The sequence below is a fragment of the Panthera uncia genome, chromosome E3, assembly GCF_023721935.1.
Source record: "Panthera uncia isolate 11264 chromosome E3, Puncia_PCG_1.0, whole genome shotgun sequence".
NCBI lineage: Eukaryota > Metazoa > Chordata > Mammalia > Carnivora > Felidae > Panthera > Panthera uncia.
The window spans coordinates 19,254,015-19,270,945 of record NC_064815.1 but is presented as its reverse complement, the minus strand read 5'-3'; the positions used below and the strand labels follow the sequence as shown (position 1 = coordinate 19,270,945).

Here is a 16,931-nt window from a genome sequence, read left to right as displayed (position 1 = left end):
GCACCCCTATGTTTATTGCAGCATTATTTATAATAGCCAAATTATGGAAGCAGCCCAAGTGTCCATCATAGATGAATGGATAAAAAAGATGTAGAATATATATACAATGGAATATTATTACTGAGCCATAAAAAAATATCTTGCCATCTGCAACAGCATGGATGGATCTAGAGGCTATAATGCTAAGTGAAGTCATTCAGTCAGAGAAAGACAAGCACCATATGATTCTACTCATATGTGGAATTTAAGAAACAAAACAAGCAAAGGAAAAAAGGGAAAAACCAAAACACAGACTCTTTTTTTTTTTTCTTTTTTTCAATTTGAGAGGGAACCAGAGAGCAAGCAGGCTAGATGGTCAGAGGAGGGGAAAGAGAGAGAGAGAATATGAATCTAAGCAGGCTCCATGCTCAGGGATCATGGGATCACGATCCAAGCCAAAATCAAGAGTTAGACACTCAACTGACTGAGCCATCCAGGTACCCCATAAAATAGACTCTTAACTGTAGAGGACAAACTGATGGTTGCCAGAGGGAAGTTGGGTGGGGGGTGGGGGGGATGGGTGAAATAGGTGAAAGGGATTAAGAGTCCACTTATGATGAGCACTGGATGAAGTATGGAATTATTGAATCACTATATTGTATACCCAATCTAATACAACACTGTATATTAACTCTACTGGAATTAAAATTAAACACACACATACACATATATGGTACTCAAATTCCCTTAATCAGAGAATTAGCAATTAAAATCACAGTAAGGCACCATTTACTTTTACCCAATCAGAAAATTAAAAAACCAGGCTGCCCTACATAATTAAATAAGATGGTTGTAAAATGCATTGTATTTCTGTGCACCAAAAGATCCTAATTTTACTACCTAAATATTTGGTGCAGATGTACATGTAAGTTTAAAACTACATACATGTATGTAAATGAAAGATAAACATAAAATATTAACTTAAAAAAAAAGCCAGACTTACAGATACAGATCCTTGGGAATATTTATACTATGACAGTGGCAGTGTAAACCACTGCAAACTCCCTAGAAAAAAATCTGGCATTACTGTGTGAAGTTGAACATCATATCCTCCATGATTCTACCAACTCTATTCCTAAGTGTTTATTTTTTGAGAAGCTCTTGAAAGGAGACACCTTAAAAAATGTACATAGCTCCAAACGAAAAACAACCCAAATGTTCATCAATAGCATAAATGTATAAGTAAGCTATATCACAGAATAGTATTGTGGCAATAAAACCAAACTGATGATAGCTATACATCTAAAAATAAATCTCAAGATAATGTTAAGAAAAAGAAGACAGGGAGGACTGGAAGGAAGGAAAGAAGGAAAGACACATGCAAGAAAGAAGAAAACAGACTATGATCCCATTTATGTAAAGTTCATAAACAGGCAAACTAAACAAACAAAAACAGGAAAAATATGACAAGGAAAGATCAGACATCTACAAGTAGTTTCAAATACTGCTATTGTAATGCTAAAACTCCCCACCTGCCATGTCAGTTTCCCCACTAGGGTTGTTCAGATCAGGTGCCCAATTTGCTCTGTTAGACAAACATTTCATGAGTTAAGACTATCTCTACCCTAAACAAGGCTACAGGAGAATGTGTGATAACATTAACAAAAGTCCATGAAGCACTTGACTGTGCTAGTTTCCCAGTTGTTTTTTTTTTTTCTAAGAGAGCACAAGTTATTATTAGATTATTATACATATGTAATATATAATATTATAAAAATAATATTCTAATAATAAGGACCATTTATGCCAGGTTCTATGCTAGAGGCTTGATAGTAATTTTATTTTATTAAAATTTTTTAAATGTTTATTTACTTTTGAGATAGAGAAGACAGAGCAAGTGGGGGAGGGGCAGAGAGAGGAGACAGAATCTGAAGCAGGCTCTGAGTTGTCAGCAGGGAACCTGATGTGAAGCCTGAACCCATGAATCGTGAGATCATGACCTGAGCCCAAGTAGACTGAGACATCCAGGCGTCCCTGGGCTAAATGTTAATAGTCATTCTAATTTAATCCTCACAACGACCCTATGAAGTGGGTATTATTACCATCCCAATTGGATATTATTACCATCTCTATTTCTAGGATAAGGAAAGGGGGAGGATGAGGTAACTAAGAACTGGAAAAATCAAGAAACTCATCCAGGGTTTATTATTACAACTAATAAAGGATTGAGCTGGAATTTAAATCTCTGTTCATCTGACTCAAAAGCCTGTGACTAGCCACTTTGACCCTCATTATTTATTTACTACTCAAAAGCCCTGTAAACTAAATATAACATAGAGATTAAGAGTACCATTCCTGAAGACAGAAAGACTTGGTCCATGCCCTAGCTTACCTGTTTTCAACTGTGAGTGAGAAAAAGCTCCTCAACCTCTCTGAGAGACATAGTCCTTTATTTATAAAATGGTTTTGAAAGTACCTATGGGTAAGTATGAAAGGATAAATATGAAACATCAGTGAAGTAATGCATGTAAAGAGCTTAACAAAGTGCCTAGCACACAACAGATATTCAGTAAATTTTGGATGATATCATCATTATCATCATCATCTTCTCCATTTTATAGTTTAAAAAACAGAGACACAGAGAAGAACAGTAGTGTATCGGATGTTATAAAGCCAGTTAGTATCAGTGAAAGGTTTTAAACACGAATCTAATCAGCTTCAAAGTCTGAACTCTTCCATTCGCCAAGGCATTTCCTGAAGACACAGGAAGTTCACTGGACAGAGGGAGATCTCAGAGAGACCCTTAGGAAAGACAGATCTGAGCTGAATGCTGCAATGCAACTTGCATTGCTCAGATGAAGAAGTGTGAGGAAGGTACTACAGGCAGAAGGAACAATACAATGAGCAGTATGGTATATTTGAGTAGATACAATTATTTCAGTGTAGTGGGGGCCCAGAGGGTAAGGGGTAAAAAAGTCATAGTCTGCATATGAAGCCAACATAAGACACAGAACGATTTTGAGGCAGTGGTTCTCAAATTGAAATCTCCAGACCAGGACATCAGCATTACCTAAGAACCTGTTACAAACGCAAATTCTTGGACTTATCACAGATCTGAATCAGAAACTCTGGGTCTTCTCAAAGGTCCTTTAAGTGATTCTAATATATGGCTGACATTTGATGATTTTGAGCAATGATGGCATGTAATGATGTTTTCAAAAATAATGAAATTATCCCTCATCAGTCAGGTAATTTAAAAGAGGCAGAGGATCACGCTGTTCTGAATTCAGAAAAGGTAGAAGACAATAATATCTGAATAGGCACTAGTTGTAATACCTACAATATGCCTTATTTTTCTTTGACAACAGTCAATTTCATAGGTTACTCTATTTACAGATCAAATTTGCCCTATGCTTCATTTTTCTTTCTTTCTTTTTCCTTCCTTCCTTCCTTCCTTCTTCCTTTTTTCTTTCTTTCTTTCTTTCTTTCTTTCTTTCTTTCTTTCTTTCCCTCTCTCTGTCTCTGTCTCTCTCTCTCTCTTTCTTTTGAGACAGAGACAGTACAAGCAGGGTAGGGGCAGAGAAAGAGGGAGAATCTCAAGCAGACTCTGAGCTGTCGGTGCAGAAACCATGTGGGGCTCAAACTCACGAAACTGTGAGATCATGACCAGAACCGAAATCAGGAGTCGGACGCTAAACCGACTGAGCTGCCCAGGCACCCCTAACCTATGCTTCATCTGAAAATACATTCCCAAACAGGCATACATTAAAAAAAAAAATTTTTTTTAATTTTATGATAGAGGGATCCTCTATGTTTTATACCCTAAAAAGTTGTTAACAAGAAAAACAAAGCCCCAAAATGGTGTCAAACCAAGACTTTAATCTATTGCAGTTTCAACCTGTCAGGAATGTAACCTTTAACCAGTCAACACAGAATTTCTGGGCCAATTCTAGGAATGTGCTGAAAGACCCTTTCCACTACCCTTAAGAAGGCAACCTTGCTTAAACAATGCATTCCTTGTTAATAAATGCCTTTCTTCTTTTTTTAATGCCCTCTCTCTGCCTTTAAAAACCTCCCTCTGGTGTAGCTCAGAGGAGCTCTCCTCTACTTGCTAGATGGGATGCTGCCTGACTCATGAATCATTTTTAAAAGCCAGTAATATCTTCAAATTTACTCAGCTGAATCTTGTTTTTTAACATATTTGATGGCAGCAGTGGGATGCAAAGAAAACTTCCAATGGCATTCAGTAACAACAAAAAACACTGGCACGGTATCCTGCGAACTCTCTTGAGCTCACGGTCTTTCTTGCCATTTCTGAGGGCCACTGGTAAGTCCTTCATGGTTGGAGTTCTACTCTTTTTGCATTCAAGCTACCGATTTAATTGGCTTTCCAGTCCACGGTTAACTGGTCAGCCTAGACTGACATGGGGCTCTAACAGAGCACCAGTCCTTAGCCCTTGTCCATAGCCCAGTCCACAATTTCACGCTGGAATCCCTTCCCCAGTTCCAGTCTGAAATCCCCATTTACTAGAATATGCTGGTTTGGTCTACTAGTTTAGTACTCGTGGTACACAAGATCTTCTCTTGGCCAGCCCACAGTAATATCCTCTGGTTACCATTGGTGTGTTAAGTTGCACATTTGTTTGTCTGGCTTTATGTAAACAAAGACTTAGCTAATGAAATCCTTAAATTCTAGAGTCAAGTGTACCACCTCTGGCACACTTGCTTATTTTATGTCCAAAAACTATGGTGCTAGGTGCACTGAATATATACAGAAATGGCAAAATTTTAGTCAAACAACCTAGAATTACAGTGGTCATGATGGGGAACGTTCCAACTAGATAAGATCACCTAAGAAGTGCACGTGAAGGGTGCTTGGGTGGCTCAGTCGGTTGAGCATCTGACTCTTGGTTTCAGCTCAAGTCATGATCTCGTGGTTCATGAATTCGAGGCCCACATTGTCAGGCCCTGTGCTGACAGTGAAAAGCCTGCTAGGGATTCTCTTTCTGCCCTTCCCCCACTCATGTTCTCCCTCCCTCTCCCTCTCTCTCAAAATAAATAAACTTAAAAAAAAAAGTGCACTTGAAAGGGTTCCCAAATTAAGCAGAATGGGACACCTATTTTAACGGGCAAGCAGAGGCCTCCAAAAGGTTCCAAAATTCCAAAGTAGTTTCATTGAAAAATTAATTGCAAAAGCCTAGAGAAAAATTAATGTAAAAGGGACCTAAAACAAGCCTATAACTCCCATTGCTCCTCTTATTCCTCCTTTGAGTAGTCTATCCACTAATCCTGTCTGAATTGTTTTCCACTCTGAAAAGACTACATAACCGTAAACAAAAGTCTTCCAAATTAATGGCCTTACAGACAACCCCACCTTCAAAGGAGGGCCCCCATTTAGACCCCCTCCCAGAGTCAATGAAACTGAGGAATTTTCCGGTAAACTGCTATATTATTTCTTTAAACAGACAAGAGGAAACTCTGGTAGATACCAGAGTCTGCAGAGGGTATCCTAGAAAAACTGACAGAAACCAGGGAAGGGTGAAAATTCTTATCAGAATCAGTTCTTCTGAATCTGTCAGTAATGCCCAGCTGTAAGAGGGAAACAGAGTTTCATATTATCCCTTCCTTTCCAAATCCAAACCCATTGTTGATTGATCTTTCTCTCTCAGGGATAGCTACTGTCTTGCTTACTCAACTGGGCTTGGCTTTCTACCTGCCTTGGACATATAAGTTGTTGGTTCTTTCTTTTGGCTATCTTTGGCAGCGACTCTGGATTTGGGGAAGGTAACATCCTTTACCCTCTTTGGGGCCCATCTTACACCCAAGAGGGGTTATTTAATACTGACAGAAATATTTAAAATTAAAAACTCTGAACCCAAAGGGAAAGAAACAAATTAAGGGTAAAGTAGTTGGATAGGTGGATCAATCTATGATGTCATCTAAGTTACAACCCAAGTCTTTGAGGAACTGAAAGCAAATGTCCAAATCTTACAAAGCTTACAAAACAAAAGTCAGCCCCAGGAGCAACTCAAAATTAATCTATTTCTTTTTTTTTTTTTTTTTAATTTATTTTTGGGACAGAGAGAGACAGAGCATGAACAGGGGAGGGGCAGAGAGAGAGGGAAACACAGAATCTGAAACAGGCTCCAGGCTCCGAGCCATCAGCCCAGAGCCTGACGCGGGGCTCGAACTCACGGACCGCGAGATCGTGACCTGGCTGAAGTCGGACGCTTAACCGACTGCGCCACCCAGGCGGCGCCCCAAAATTAATCTATTTCTTTACCAATCCCCAAATTTTCCTTATTTATCTCAAAAGGCTTATAAATTTTTGGCCTTAGGAAAGCAAAGTCCATCTTGGAGAAACTTAATATTCTTTGGTCTCTTGGGGTTATAAACACAGCCCACAATCATATGACTCTAAAGGAAGGAAAAAAAGGGGAAAAGGTCTTTTTAAAATACAAACTGGTGGGGTGCCTGGGTGACTCAGTTGGTTAAGCGTCTGACTGCAGCTCAGGTCATAATCCATGAGTTTGAGCCCCACATCTAGCTCTAAGTTGTCACGAGCCCAGCATTGGGCTCTGTGCTGATAGCTCAGAGCCTGGAGAGCCTGCTTTGGATTCTGTGTCTCCCTCTCTCTCTGCTCCTCCCCTGCTTATGTTCTGTCTCTCTCTGTCTCTGTCTCAAAAATAAACATTTAAAAACAATAATAATAAAATAAAATACAAACTGCTAAAAAAAATTAAATAAAATAGAATACAAACTGCTAAAAGGGCTCCTAAGCTCTAGCAGTCTCCTTAAGATAAATTTAGGGACAAATATAAATTTTAAAAATCTTCTCCACAAATATTAGTAATTATAAGGTCTTTGCATTTGTCTGTTTGTAAATATGTTATAAATGTGAGATATTGTGCTGTCTCTGGATAGTATTGCTAAAATTAATTTGTGAAGGGCTCTAATTAATTAGAAGGGCTCTAATAGTATTGCTAAAATTAATTTGTGAAGGGCTCTAATTAGTTAGAAGCACTAACAAGTGCTTATAAGTATAGATTGGGCATTCTAAAGCTCTCAAAAAAAACCAGAAACTAACCTAAATGTTTTTCAAGTTCACGTAATCTGAAAAAAAATACTCTCTATATAAACAAGTTGCAGGCTGACAGTTTAATTAAAACAGACATGTTTAGAGTTATCAACACTAAATATAAAGCTTTTATTCTACCTAAGCTTATTAGCCACATAAATTCATATTAGCCATATAAATTCATATTATCTTTTACAAGATCTACCAACAAAAAAATAATAGCTTGGGATAATGGTTGTCTTTGTCAAATGTTTAATGAAGTTTTTTCGTGGGTAATCTAAACATATTTATTAAAAACAAGTAAATATACGTAAGCAAGACAAAAGCTTATAAACGAATTTTTCAGCAACATTTATGTCTACTTAAATAGTTTTCCCAAATCTTTTTGTAACCTTAAAACCTTAAGGTTTGCTAAATTAGGCTGAATGATAAACTCTTTACATATCTAGATCATTTCCAAATACAATAAAATACTACATTAATTACTGAACACAGGCTTAACTACTTTGGGCTTCTTATTAGAGAAACTAAAAGATATTTGGATGTGTTAGTGCTGCACTGGAAAAATGAAAAAGGCCTATGCTTCTAGAAATTATAAAATATATTCATAAATCTGCAAATCTGAAGAGTGCTTGTATTAACAGTTTACAATTGTTTACTTATTAGCTTTCACTAGAAATTAAGGTTTCTAAGAATTAAGAATTCTAATAAATGTAATTAAGACTACTGGAGGGGCGCCTGGGTGGCTCAGTCGGTTAAGCATCCGACTTTGGCTCAGGTCATGATCTCACAGTTCGTGAGTTTGAGCCCCGCATCAGGCTCTGTGCAGAAAGCTCACAGTTTAATCTGATGATTAGGTACTTTGGAAACATCAGAGCAAAACCGCTCTTGAGCCCCACTGGAAAGAACCTTACCAGTGCTCCTGGCCACTGACACTGCTCTGCAAAACCAGAAGGTGTTAAGCCTTGAGTATACATCACACAGCTACAGGCTCCACATGACAGCTAGTCCTGTACAGACACTGGAGACCTCCAAATCAAATCACAAGGAAGAGAAGTAGCTGACACAAAGGTAGACTGCTTCCACCCAAGATGATGGATCAAGACTTTCTACTTTAACAGAACATGAAACCCTTTGTTTTTCCTTTCCTTTACTCTGCTACTGGCCTGGAAAGATAATCCCCTCATTTTCATCTCTCAGACCACTGCTAAGGGCGTTAATCTCTGGAAGTTAGAACGACTTTTTATTTCAGCCAGAAGAAAATCTAACTGTAGCCCTAACTTTTCACAAGCAAAATAAGACTTATTGGTCGACTCCCCTGATTTCACATTGTGAGTTGAAAAGGGGCTTTCATGATTCAGAATTCACTCCTTTTGGCAGGTCCCTACTTCCTTGGTTAGGGATAAAAGTAAATGAGGCTATGATAAGGAACTTCTCCTTAATTTTTAAATTGTTGTGGAATCTGCTACTAAAGCAATAGCTCCCCAACAAAGGTATCTTTAGACTCTGGCCAAAGTTGTTCTTGATAAAAAATAGCCCTTGATTATCTTTTAGGTGAGCAAGTAGTGATAAAGCAAAAATGTTTTGACCTGTGAATGCCACACAAAGGATCAACAAAAGCTGCTAAGAACTACAAAGTAGTAGCTGGGAGTGGTGCTAATGCCTTAAATTTTGATCATATCTCTCAGTTAAGATGAGAGCCTGATCAAAAGAGGCAGAATAATTGTTAAAAGGAAAACCACAGGTGCAAAATGGGGCCACTTAGGTTAAAGCCCAAGTCAGGAAACCAAGACTTAATAACTAACCTAACTGCAGTTTCAACCTGCCAGGAATGTAACATTTATCCAGTCAACAGAATTTCCTGGTCAATACTAGGAATTTATTGACAGACCCCTTCCACTCCTCTTAGGAAGGCAACCTTGCCTAAACAATGCATTCCTTGCAAATAAATTCCTTTTTATTTTATGCCCTCTCTCTGCCTTAAAAAACCTTCCTCTTGTGTAGCTCAGTGGAGCTCCCCTCTCCTTGCTAGATGGGATGCTGCCTGATTGAAGAATCATTTAATAAAGCCAATTAGATTTTCAAATTTACTCAGTTGAATTTTCTTTTTTAATAAAGTCAAACTTATACTTATTGAGTGTTCTTAGAAACGATTATAATACCCAAATTTTTATCATTTCTATACATTCTGGAGGACATTATAATCAATTTTTTCTTTTAAAAACAAAATAGAAATTTTATAATTCCATGAGTTTCATTTCAGTTTTGTTAAATACAAGCAGAATTAAATGTTGCTTCAAACAAACCCACTCCACTTCTAGGTACTTTAGAAACCAAGGTTCCTCATGAGATTTTAAATGAGTGTCCCACTAATAAGAGAAGTTTGCAAGCAACTGGTCTACAGGATAAAATTCAAGATCTTTAGCATAAAATATAAGGCCCTCCACAGCCTGATCCTTACCAACTCTCTCAAGCCTTGTTTCCCACTACGTCCTACCTGAAAATGAACTTTCTAGCAACACCAAACTGCCTATAGTCCTCATAAATACCACAGTTTGAGATGTTTCTCATCTTTTTTTTTTTTAACTGTTGTAATATTTATTTATTTTTGAGGGACAGAGAGAGAAGGAGACACAGAATTTTAAGTAGGCTCCAGGCTCTGAGCTGTCAGCACCGAGCCCAATGTGGGGCTCAAACCTATGAACTGTGAGATCATGACCTGAGACAAAGTCAGATGCTCAACTGACTGAGCCACTCAGGCGACCCTAGATGTTTCTTTGAGAATTTGTCCATATTGTAACTTCCAAGTGACTACTGCCTTGTTTTATTTTACTATATTTTAAAAATTATATTAGGTTACATTATATTAGGCTATTGAACATTCTGGGCCCAGGTGAGATTGTGTGTATGTGACTTTCACTGTATGGTGGAAGGGCAGGGTCCATAGGTCCGGTGTAACAGGGACCAGTTGTTCCCTAAGTCTTTTTGTGCCTGCCCCTAGGCCCCTAGGTTGGGCCAGGAGTCATGTCACAAGAAGCCTTCCAACCCATCTCTTCTTTTTGGACACTGTAGGGCTAGAATTAGACACAGGCTGCTTCTAGGAGTAATATCTCTTGATGGCTCATTTGGCTAAGGAAGAGAAAGACACTAGATAGTCAAGGAACAACTACAGCGCTCTAGCCATGGCTCACCCAAGGAGCACCTTATCCTGCAAGTTAAAACTGAATGCTCTTTCCTTTATTTGTTGAGCTACTTATCCTTTAGGTCAATGATTCTCAACAGGAGGGGAGATGGGGAGTGTTTTTGCCTCCACAGGGGGCATTTGGCAATGTCTGGAAACATTTCTGATTGTCACAAAGTGGGGAGGGGTTTTGCTACTGGCATCTATTGAGTAGAGACTAGGGATGCTGCTCCATCCCACAATGTACAGGACAACCCCCACAACGTACAGGACAACCCCCACAACAAAGAATTATCTGACCCAAAATGTGAATAGTGCCAAGGTCAAGAAACACGACTTTATTTCTCGGTTTGATACCACAATCTCCAGGAAGGCCTTCCTGAACACCACACATTACCTCTTCTTAGTTTCCCCTAATACTTAACATTGTACTGTTATGAATCTGTATCTGCTATTTGATCATGTGTACCTTTAAGACAGAGACCTTAACACTGTATCTGGCACGTAGTAGGTACTCAGTGAATTGCAGAGACTGTTATCTGCCTATCCCAATATCCAGTCTATTCCCCTTGGTAAAAGAAACACCAGCTCTTGGTTGGGCACATGGTCACTTAGAATAAAGACTACATTCCCTAGCCTTTTATATGTGGCCATGAGACTCAGTTATGGCCAGTAGAATGCAAGGAGAGGGGCTACCTGGAATGTAAGGGAACGAAGGAAATTCATGGGAAATGCCCTTAAAAAATATTAAATTCACCTTCTTATTTGCCCAGTCTATCCCCTGTTCTGCTACTTAAGGACACAGATGATATGATTGGAACTCCAACTTGAACCACGGGGCTGAAAGAGCCAAAAGCTGGAAGCAGCCTAAATGCCAGATGACTACAGAGCTTCCAAACCAGCCTCGGTCTGCCTTCTTTTATGTAACAGCCACTATTTTGTTTAAAACCATGGTTATTTTAGATCTCTATTTTTTGAAAAGACACTTAATCTAAATTAATAAGTGATCTAATACCCAATTTCTGCTTTTTGCCATCAAATGTGATAGTCTTCAAGAAAAGTATGCACTGTGCTTTATTAACGTTCTTGCTCTGTTTCTTCACATTCTTCACTAAAATTTTCTGAAATACAATTTTTCCTCTGCTTTTTTTCTTTTGCAACCTGTTTTGCTGTCATCTGCATTCATTGTTTATGCAGTTACCCTTCTCAGCTACTTATCTCTTCCATTTGTAATAGAACAGCGATTTCCACAACTACAAAAATATTTCTGTTAGCTAACATTCAATTCACAACCAGATTTATAAAGCTAGGTTTACTGCCTTCACAAAGGATAAGTAATCCAAAGTAATTAAAAAAATAATATTTACAAAATTATTCTGGGATATTTTAATCTGAGCTACTAGAGTTGTAATCCTAATTTGCATGCTATTAATTTTACATGCTATAGAAGTGATCATCATTTGCATGAACATAGCCTGTCTTTCTCTTAACTTGCTCATAATATTCTTCCCATCCTTCAATTTCAGAAAATTCTCAGGTGGACATTTTGTTATCCTTCCCTGTTGATCCTATATTATAAAAAATTTTAATTTCTAAACTAAATTCCATTTTGAACACTAAGAAGAAATTTAATATTCTAAATTTAATAACTATTCTACTTAGGAGTATCTCCATTTCCAAAAACAGTCTTCATTGCTCTCACCTATTTATTTGATTGTTTTAAAAAGAAAACCACAAGCCCAAAATGGTGTCACTGGATTGAGGAAGGCTCCAAAGTCAGTAAACCAAGACTTAATACCTCTCTTCCCTCCCCACTGTCCCCACCACCCCCCCCCACCTGCCAAGCGGTGTGGAGGCAGAGGCCCGAGGGCACTCAAGATTCAGCTGCAATATCCAATATCCAGTCTATTCCCCTTGGTAAAAGAAACACCAACTCTTGGTTGGGCACATGGTCACTTAGAATAAAGACACATTCCCTAGCCTTTTATATGTGGCCATAAGACTAAGTTATGGTCAGCAGAATGCAAGGGTTACAGAGGGGGTCATTGCTGCTGGAGGTGTAATGGATGTTTATACTTCCTTACAAGAGTCATTGAAGATGGCCCTAATTCATGATGACCTAGCACATTAAGCGGACAGGCACCAAGCCCATCTTTGTGTGCTTACATCCAACTGTGATAAGACTATGTATGTTAAGTTTGGTGGAGGTCCTTTTGTTCAATATCAAATCAACCTAATTAAGGTCGATGACAACAGAGAGGCAAAGAACAAATTAAACTGGTTCTTATTAAAAAAAAACAAAACAAAAAAAACAAAAAAACCCCAGAATTAATACCTAATCTAACTGCAGTTTCACACCCCCTGAAATGTAACCTTTAACCAGTCAAAATGGGAATTTCCTGGTCAGAACTTATAAATTTAATGATAGACCCCCTTCCATTCCCCTTAGGAGGGCAACCTTGTCTATAACAATGGATTCTTTGCTAATAATTTCCTTTTTTCCACTTGCTTTCTACCTTTAAAAACCTTTCCTTTTCTGTAGCCCTTTGGAATTCCCCTCTACTTGCTAGATGGGATTCTGCCTGATTCATGAACTGATCAATAACGCTAATTAAATCTTTAAGATTTACTCCGTTGAATTTTTGTTATTTAATACTTTGTTCTGGATCTGACTTCTAGTTTTCTCTCTGCTTCACTTACTAGAAGATTCAGAGACTGTCAATTATTGTATTCCTATTTGTTCTCTTCTACTTACCGCTGCTTTTTTTTCCTTCTAACCTATTTGTGCTTAATAGTTACATATCTTTTTTTCTGCCCTAAAAGCGGATAACTTGTCTCTGAATTATAGATGTGATTCTTTGGTTCTGGTTTAAGGGTTACCATTATATTTTGCTTTGTTTTGTTTTCTGACTTTGCTCTTTGGACCTAATAAACTTGTTTACTGATCCTAGGATACTGTTTTATTTTGGTCACCTTTAAGTATACGATGGTGCATTGTTTTGTTATTGTTATTGATGATTTTTATTTGTTCCAGGCAATTTTATGGTATAATGAGTTTAAAAGCAGGAACAATGCTGTATACTCTAGTAACTTCCTGAATGTTCCCAGATGGAAATTACTGAAATTCCACAAAAATTCCACAATTCATGAGAAGTTAATGTAAATAGCCTCAAACTTTATTTCCATTTCCTACTCAAAATATTGGAGAAGCAGGCATCAGCAGTAGATACCATTCACTAATCAGCAAAATCCTACTCCATATTCAATCTCTTGGAAAATTCTATTAGAATTCGCATAAGGTATTTCCCTTAAAATGTATACCCCTCTACTTTGCTGTACAAACATTTCTTGAAAGGCAAAAAGACATTTAGAAATGTCTCATTTTTTTTTCTATCCTCTATTAGTTTGGAAGAAATAAAAGCAATCAGTGAATTCTCTATCATATTTTGGAGCCATCATATTCAAGACGATAGCTCAATTTAATATGAAATTGAAGAGTATGGTTGAATAATTTATTAAAATAGAACACAGTGTTCAAAACATCAACGTTAACAACATCAATCACTGGAGAAACTAGTTCTACTGAACTTGAAATGACTATCTAAAAACACAATAAATAGTATACCTAAAATTCTATGGTTGTACCTTAATGCAGAACTAAACTTATCAGCCAGTCAAAGAATCTGTTTTCATCCCTTCCCGACTCATTACTTGGCTTTTATTTTCAGTTAAAAAAAAAAAAAAGAAAGGAAAAAAAAGCCCATCCTATATTCAGCAGTCTCTAATGAAGACTCCCTTCACCATCCCAGAATGAAAGAATGCTTTCTTCCACCAAATTCTTTCATAGAGGAACTCTTAAATATACTAGCAGATGATTACCCTATGCCCCTACTGTAACTGGAAATGACCAGGCAGGCAAGAGGGACCACTCTAACTGAAAACAACTGGAAATTCCTAAGCAAAGCAAAGGAAAGCTTAACTTTCATAGTTAACAAAATAAGGCAGGTAGAACTGTGAAGGCTTTCCTTATCACTGTCTTCAACAATCTCTGCATATGATCCTGAACCATCTGGTGATATCTTCAAGCCTTCAAAACTGCATAAATATTTTCCATATTTTAGTACTAAATAATACAAAAATAAATATTAAAATACTGACTTTAAACAATTTCCCCAGAATAAAAACGTTTATAGGAAAGCAAAGCACACAGGATGACTGACTCTGGGCTATGAATTCCTTATGGTCACAACTCTCAAGTAATATGAGATATTTACAACTTGGTACTTATTAATGGAATAATTCTGTATGTTTCTGCCTCATCTCCCAATTAGCTCTTTTTGAGAACAGAGACTCAGCCTTAAAAGCAGTACAGCCTAGATTGGACCTGCCTCAAACAAAACAGCTCTGTTTTTATCTGTTTTACATTGGAACTCTGGGAAGATTTGTTTCAAAAAGGAATTCAAATGTTGTTATTTTGTTTTGCTTTTAAGTTTAAAAAATACTTGTAGCCCTGCTAAAATTAAAAGGACTGAGAATACAAGTTGTTAGCAAAGATGCAAAGCAACTATAATACATAAGTGCATACTATAGCCATACATTGCTGGTGCAGACACTGTGAAAAACAATTAAGCATCTGTTAAAGACATATAAATATAGAGATACAGAGATATTTTATGATCCAGTGACTTTACTCATTTTTCTTTACCCAAGAAAAATCAATGCTTATGTCCACCAATAGTAATGTACAGGAATGGTGTTAGCAACTTTATCCATAATAGCCCCAAACTGGAAACACCAAATGTTCACCAAAGGAACAATGGATAAATTGTGTTATATCTATACATTGGAATATTACATAGCAATGAAAAAAATCAACCCATACAATGGTATGGGTATATCTTATGTTAAATGAAAGAAACCAGGCAAAAAATAATAAAGAGGCATGCTTGCATTTATAGGAAGTTCAAAAACAAGCAAGGCTATTTCTGAACTTCATATACAATGTCATAGCACCTCTGGTGACAGAGGATGAAACAGTGGTTACTTTTGGGTTGAGGAGGATGTTAACTGAGAAGGAGCATGAAGGAGCCTAGTGGGTACTGGGAATTTTCTGTATTTTTATACAGATGGTGATTATACAAGTGTATACAGATACAAATATTCATCAAATTGTACACCGAATCTGTGCATTTGATATGTAAGTATTCCTTAATTTAAAAAAACTCATATAATAGCAAGAAATTTGGAATAAGCATTGGAAATTCTAGTCATGGTTCTTCCACGTATGATTCTTGAAAAAGCACAGAACCTCACTGGGCCTCCATTCTGTATGCTAAATGTTAAGTAAGGTCTCTTCCCCTTCTAAAATCCATTTGTTTGTAATTTCTATGAATTTCCTTGGTATTCATGTTTGCCTTAAACATAGTAATTATATATGTAAAATGATCTTGTCCTGATTTCCACCAAAATTTACCTTGAGCATATCTCCTTAATCCCTCCTTGGAGAGACTAGGGATGGCATGGGTGCAGGGGTTTGGTGTTATTTTGTGTTACTAGAAGGAGCCAGCAACAGAATCTCTGGGCCAACATACAAGCACACAAAGTGAAATGCTAACCTACGAATACAAGTGATTAGAAATTAGTTATGGTCTATTATATGAAAAGAACAATAAACTGCGATGACATTAGCTATGGCTATAATTCTCTTTGAATCAATAAACAGAACCCAGAGCCAGTAGAGTGATAATACCTAATAATTTATCACCATACCTGTAAGTTAGGTGCAGAAATGCAGCTGCTCCTTTCAAATTATCTACATCAGGAATCAATACTCACTGCACAAGTTCTATACATTGAAAAAAGAAATCAAGAAGATATTCCCTGGTAGGAAAAAGCAGGGTACAGAAGGGAAGTACACTGCTTTTTGTTTTTTGGGGTTTTTTTGACAGCAGGTACATATTACTTTTATGAATGGAAAAAGATAAGAAATAAAATAAAACTTAGTTACACCCAACTTCTTCCTCATAAAAATACGCTATGTGAATTTAACAGTAGTTTCCATTTTTATATCCATATTCTAGGTATATAAGTCATCAAATCAGGTTGTCGGATCAAGTCAGGCCACCCCAGTCACTATTTCATAAGAAAGAAAGAAAAATGCAATAGTTCTAGAAGTATTTGAATCTAAGGAACTTCCTGTATGGATTATGGATTGAGCTTCCAAATTTTGGAGTTCTCTACCCTTTAAAAAAATCAAGATCCATCAGATGACAAAAGAAGCACTATGTGCTATAAAACACCATGGAAAATGGCACTACCCCATTGAGACCAAAGCACAGATTCTAATCCTGGCCTTCCCATCTCAATTTGAGTAAATCATTTTTACTTTCTGACTAAGTCTTCCTACCTGTAAAATGAAGGGACTGGGTTAGATCATTTTAGTCTTTATATTTCTCTATCACTAAAAATTCCAAAATGCTTAGAATTCACCGCTTGCTCACCAACATTAGATGCTTCTCCTCATATTAACCTTAATCCAAACAAAAGTCGACTATTGTTATTAATAAAACTACCTAGAAATTAGAAATCAGGAGTCGCTAAAATTGAATGATGGACATTAAAGAAAAATACCTTCCACTGCTATAAATTGGGCTGGCTTCTATCAAATAAATAAGAACCACAATTCATAAAAAT

At 37.1% G+C, this 16,931-nt stretch overlaps 1 protein-coding gene across 3 annotated transcripts in view; it reads right to left on the bottom strand.

The window, feature by feature from the left end:
• The window catches only part of TPST1 (tyrosylprotein sulfotransferase 1), a 166,492-nt gene that overhangs the window by 111,282 nt on the left and 38,279 nt on the right, over window positions 1-16,931 (bottom strand). The gene's annotated exons all lie outside the window — the stretch shown is intronic.